The sequence below is a fragment of the Thunnus thynnus genome, chromosome 8 (assembly GCF_963924715.1).
Source record: "Thunnus thynnus chromosome 8, fThuThy2.1, whole genome shotgun sequence".
In the NCBI taxonomy this organism is placed as follows: Eukaryota; Metazoa; Chordata; class Actinopteri; order Scombriformes; family Scombridae; genus Thunnus; species Thunnus thynnus.
In genome coordinates, this window is record NC_089524.1 from 101,298 (window position 1) to 107,884 (window position 6,587).

Here is a 6,587-nt window from a genome sequence, read left to right on the forward strand (position 1 = left end):
ATGAATTTGATGGTGATGAACAGGACTGACTCAGCCTTCTTATCTTTATACTAACTTCACAGCGCCTGACTCCACCTGACTCCACCTGACTCCCAGCTAATCCAACATGGGCACAGACGTGGAGCTGCGACTGCAACAAGCCTGCAACATGAAACAAACCGCCTAGCAACTAACGACCTGTCACTCAAAGCAGCCACATCCTTAATTACGCAGAACTTTACAACTTTACAGACCATTTAAGGAACTGCAGGTATTGGCTTCATTTTTCAGCCCCAGAAGTTGCTGCTTGTTTTCAACACATCGATGTCCAAGAAGAACGACCAGTTCATGAAATCCATCGCTACAGCGCCGTGATCAGGGTCATCGCTGCTGAGAAGCCACACGATGACAGAAACGCCTGCGAACTTAATGATATGGCCCCTCTCTATACTGCAGCCCTGCAGCCCTGCAGCCGTCACACAGCAGCCCTGCAGCCCTGCAGCCGTCACACAGCAGCCCCCCAGCCCTGCAGCCGCCACACAGCAGCCCCGCAGCCCTGCAGCCGTCACACAGCAGCCCCGCAGCCCTGCAGCCGCCACACAGCAGCCCTGCAGCCCTGCAGCCGTCACACAGCAGCCCCGCAGCCCTGCAGCCGCCACACAGCAGCCCTGCAGCCCTGCAGCCGTCACACAGCAGCCCTGCAGCCCTGCAGCCGTCACACAGCAGCCCCGCAGCCCTGCAGCCCTGCAGCCGCCACACAGCAGTGCTGCAGCCCTGCAGCCCTGCAGCCCTGCAGCCGTCACACAGCAGCCCTGCAGCCCTGCAGCCCTGCAGCCGTCACACAGCAGTGCTGCAGCCCTGCAGCCCTGCAGCCCTGCAGCCCTGCAGCCGCCACACAGCAGCCCTGCAGCCCTGCAGCCCTGCAGCCGTCACACAGCAGTGCTGCAGCCCTGCAGCCCTGCAGCCCTGCAGCCCTGCAGCCCTGCAGCCGTCACACAGCAGTGCTGCAGCCCTGCAGCCCTGCAGCCCTGCAGCCCTGCAGCCGCCACACAGCAGCCCTGCAGCCCTGCAGCCGTCACACAGCAGCCCTGCAGCCCTGCAGCCGTCACACAGCAGCCCCGCAGCCCTGCAGCCCTGCAGCCGCCACACAGCAGTGCTGCAGCCCTGCAGCCCTGCAGCCCTGCAGCCGCCACACAGCAGTGCTGCAGCCCTGCAGCCCTGCAGCCCTGCAGCCGTCACACAGCAGTGCTGAAAACTCTTCTGCACTCTGAGTCCACATTTTTAGCATGAAGACCAGCCGACCTTTGAGCTCGTTTCCTTCCTCCAGAAAGTGCTGCGAGTGCTTTGAGATAAATTATTTTCACACTGTGATGAAATTCAGGAAGTAGAGTCAGTATCAGGAGTATCTCATACTGATCATAACTACACATTAACGATGTAAGTTAACAATGAGCGATGCTGAAGAAGGACTGATAAAGGAATGAAAACAGGATGCGTTTCGTGGTAACTGTGGCGGCGCCGACATGTTTGATTCCTTTTTTAAATTTGAACTTTAAGACACTTTGAGCCGGTCGACCGACTCGGTAAAAAAGGAGCAAACACAGATCGAGCTGCTTATAAAGCGTCTCTGGTTTTTAATGAGAAATGAGACTTTTAGGAGTTACTGAAGCATCTGTGACTCAGCGTCAGGAATCCTGTTGACAACATCTCAGTGTGGCGACACAGCAGATGATTCACATGTTGTTTCACTGCTGAACTTCTTGCACAATCCCAAATATTTAATCTCTGTCTGCAGTCGCTCTTCATCACATCACTTCATCACTTCATCACTTCATCCATCGACAGGCTGAACAGCTCCATCTGATGAAGGAAGTGAAGCCTAAATGATAGATTGATAGTTCATCCAATACATAATCATTATCTGATCAGTCTCCAGCATCACATACTGCAGGAAATAATATTTAACTGATCACTCAGTGTCTGATTGATCGTGACAGTATTGATACTACGGCTGCTGCCAGCTACGAGGGTCCATTGATCGCTGCTTGCGGCTTTAATTTTTGGTTTGTTTTATCAAACAAAAATCAGATTTGATGATCAATCACGTTCTGATAAACTTCATTGATTTGCACTTATCAGTATGAAACTAAATTCTCCTGATTATCTGATTCCTGTGACGGAACTATTTCCTGTTAGTTCGTCCACATTTATACATAATCAATATATCAGATTGTTGTCAGGATGTTTTAAATGTCAAGTTGATCCATATCTCTGATTGGTTCATTAATCATGTGATCAGTGTCTCATTGATCACTCAGAGAACTTTTACTGTAAAGCTGATTAAACACTGAAATCAATCAGTGACACACTGCTGCCCCCTGCTGACACACACACACACACACACACACACACACACACACATAATACACACACATAATACACACACACACACACACACACATAATACACACACATAATACACACACACACACACACACACACACACACACACACACACATAATACACACACATAATACACACACACACACACACACACACACACACACACACACACATAATACACACACATAATACACACACACACACACACACACACACACACACACATAATACACACACATAATACACACACACACACACACACACACACACACATAATACACACACATAATACACACACACACATAATACACACACACACACACACACACACACACACACATAATACACACACATAATACACACACACACACACACACACACACACACACACACATAATACACACACATAATACACACACACACATAATACACACACATAATACACACACACATATATACACACACACACACACACACATATATACACACACACACATACACATAATACACACACATAATACACACACACACACACACACACACACACACACATAATACACACACATAATACAGACACACACATAATACACACACACACACACACACACATAATACACACACACACATAATACACACACACACATAATACACACACACACACACACACACACATAATACACACACACACATAATACACACACACACACACACACACATAATACACACACACACACACACACACACACACACACACATAATACACACACACACATAATACACACACATAATACACACACACACACATAATACACACACACACACACACACACACACACACACACACATAATACACACACACACATAATACACACACATAATACACACACACACATAATACACACACATAATACACACACACACACACACACACACATAATACACACACACACACACACACACACACACATAATACACACACACACATAATACACACACACACACACACACACACACATAATACACACACACACACACACACACACATTGTGTGTGTGTGTGTGTGTGTGATGTTGTGTGTGTGTGTGATGTTGTGTGTGTGATGTTGTGTGTGATGCTGTGTGTGTGATGTTGTGTGTGTGATGCTGTGTGTGTGATGTTGTGTGTGTGATGCTGTGTGTGTGATGTTGTGTGTGTGATGTTGTGTGTATGATGTTGTGTGTGATGCTGTGTGTGTGATGTTGTGTGTGTGATGCTGTGTGTGATGCTGTGTGTAATGTTGTGTGTGTGATGCTGTGTGTGTGATGTTGTGTGTGTGATGCTGTGTGTGTGATGTTGTGTGTGTGATGCTGTGTGTGTGATGTTGTGTGTGTGATGCTGTGTGTGTAATGTTGTGTGTGTGATGCTGTGTGTGTGATGTTGTGTGTGTGATGCTGTGTGTGATGTTGTGTGTATGATGTTGTGTGTGTGATGCTGTGTGTGATGTTGTGTGTGTGATGTTGTGTGTGTGATGTTGTGTGTGTGATGTTGTGTGTGTGTGATGCTGTGTGTGATGTTGTGTGTGTGATGTTGTGTGTGTGTGATGTTGTGTGTGTGATGTTGTGTGTGTGATGTTGTGTGTGTGATGTTGTGTGTGTGTGATGCTGTGTGTGTGATGTTGTGTGTGTGATGCTGTGTGTGTGATGTTGTGTGTGTGATGTTGTGTGTGGTGTTGTGTGTGTGTGATGTTGTGTGTGTGATGCTGTGTGTGATGTTGTGTGATGTTGTGTGTGTGATGTGTGTGTGTGATGTTGTGTGTGATGTTGTGTGATGTTGTGTGTGTGATGTTGTGTGTGGTGTTGTGTGTGTGATGTTGTGTGTGTGTGATGTTGTGTGTGATGTTGTGTGTATGTGGTGTTGTGTGTGTGATGTTGTGTGTGTGATGTTGTGTGTGTGATGTTGTGTGTGTGTGTGATGTTGTGTGTGTGTGTGTGTGATGTTGTGTGTGTGTGATGTTGTGTGTGTGTGATGTTGTGTGTGTGTGATGCTGTGTGTGTGATGTTGTGTGTGTGATGCTGTGTGTGATGTTGTGTGTGTGATGCTGTGTGTGTGATGCTGTGTGTGATGTTGTGTGTGTGATGTTGTGTGTGTGATGTTGTGTGTGTGATGTTGTGTGTGTGATGCTGTGTGTGTGATGCTGTGTGTGATGTTGTGTGTGTGATGTTGTGTGTGTGTGATGCTGTGTGTGTGTGATGCTGTGTGTGATGTTGTGTGTGTGATGTTGTGTGTGTGTGTGATGCTGTGTGTGATGTTGTGTGTGTGATGCTGTGTGTGTGTGATGCTGTGTGTGATGTTGTGTGTGTGATGTTGTGTGTGTGTGATGTGTGTGTGTGATGTTGTGTGTGATGTTGTGTGTGTGTGATGTTGTGTGTGATGTTGTGTGTGTGATGTTGTGTGTGATGTTGTGTGTGTGTGTGATGTTGTGTGTGTGATGTTGTGTGTGATGTTGTGTGTGTGTGATGTTGTGTGTGATGTTGTGTGTGTGATGCTGTGTGTGATGTTGTGTGATGTTGTGTGTGATGTTGTGTGTGTGATGTTGTGTGTGGTGTTGTGTGTGTGTGATGTTGTGTGTGTGATGCTGTGTGTGATGTTGTGTGATGTTGTGTGTGTGATGTGTGTGTGTGATGTTGTGTGTGATGTTGTGTGATGTTGTGTGTGTGATGTTGTGTGTGGTGTTGTGTGTGTGATGTTGTGTGTGTGTGATGTTGTGTGTGATGTTGTGTGTATGTGGTGTTGTGTGTGTGATGTTGTGTGGTGTGATGTTGTGTGTGTGTGATGCTGTGTGTGTGATGTTGTGTGTGTGTGTGTGTGTGATGTTGTGTGTGTGTGATGTTGTGTGTGTGTGATGCTGTGTGTGTGATGTTGTGTGTGTGATGCTGTGTGTGTGTGTGATGCTGTGTGTGATGTTGTGTGTGTGATGCTTGTGTGTGTGTGTGATGCTGTGTGTGTGATGTTGTGTGTGATGTTGTGTGTGTGTGTGATGTTGTGTGTGATGTTGTGTGTGATGTTGTGTGTGATGTTGTGTGTGTGTGTGATGTTGTGTGTGTGATGTTGTGTGTGGATGTTGTGTGTGTGTGATGTTGTGTGTGATGTTGTGTGTGTGTTGCTGTGTGTGTGTGATGTGTGTGTGTGATGTTGTGTGTGATGTTGTGTGTGTGTGATGTGTGTGTGTGATGTGTGTGTGTGTGATGTTGTGTGTGATGTTGTGTGTGATGTTGTGTGTGTGTTGTGTGATGTTGTGTGTGTGTGATGTTGTGGTGTGATGTTGTGTGTGATGTTGTGTGTGTGTGTGATGTTGTGTGTGTGATGTTGTGTGTGTGTGTGATGTTGTGTGTGTGTGTGATGTTGTGTGTGTGATGTTGTGTGTGTGATGTTGTGTGTGTGATGTTGTGTGTGATGTTGTGTGTGATGTTGTGTGTGTGATGTTGTGTGTGATGTTGTGTGTGTGATGTTGTGTGTGTGATGTTGTGTGTGATGTTGTGTGATGTTGTGTGTGTGTGATGTTGTGTGTGTGATGTTGTGTGTGTGGTGATGTGTGTGTGTGATGTTGTGTGTGTGATGTTGTGTGTGTGATGTTGTGTGTGTGATGTTGTGTGTGTGTGATGTTGTGTGTGTGATGTTGTGTGTGTGTGATGTTGTGTGTGTGTGATGTTGTGTGTGTGTGTGATGTTGTGTGTGTGATGTGTGTGTGTGTGATGTTGTGTGTGTGTGTGATGTTGTGTGTGTGTGTGATGTGTGTGTGTGTGATGTTGTGTGTGTGATGTTGTGTGTGTGATGTTGTGTGTGTGTGTGATGTTGTGTGTGTGATGTTGTGTGTGTGATGTTGTGTGTGATGTTGTGTGTGTGATGTTGTGTGTGTGTGTGATGTTGTGTGTGTGATGTTGTGTGTGTGATGTTGTGTGTGTGATGTTGTGTGTGTGATGTTGTGTGTGTGATGTTGTGTGTGTGATGTTGTGTGTGTGATGTTGTGTGTGTGTGATGTTGTGTGTGTGATGTTGTGTGTGTGATGTTGTGTGTGTGATGTTGTGTGTGATGTTGTGTGTGATGTTGTGTGTGTGATGTTGTGTGTGTGATGTTGTGTGTGTGTGTGATGTTGTGTGTGTGATGTTGTGTGTGATGTTGTGTGTGATGTTGTGTGTGTGTGTGATGTTGTGTGTGTGATGTTGTG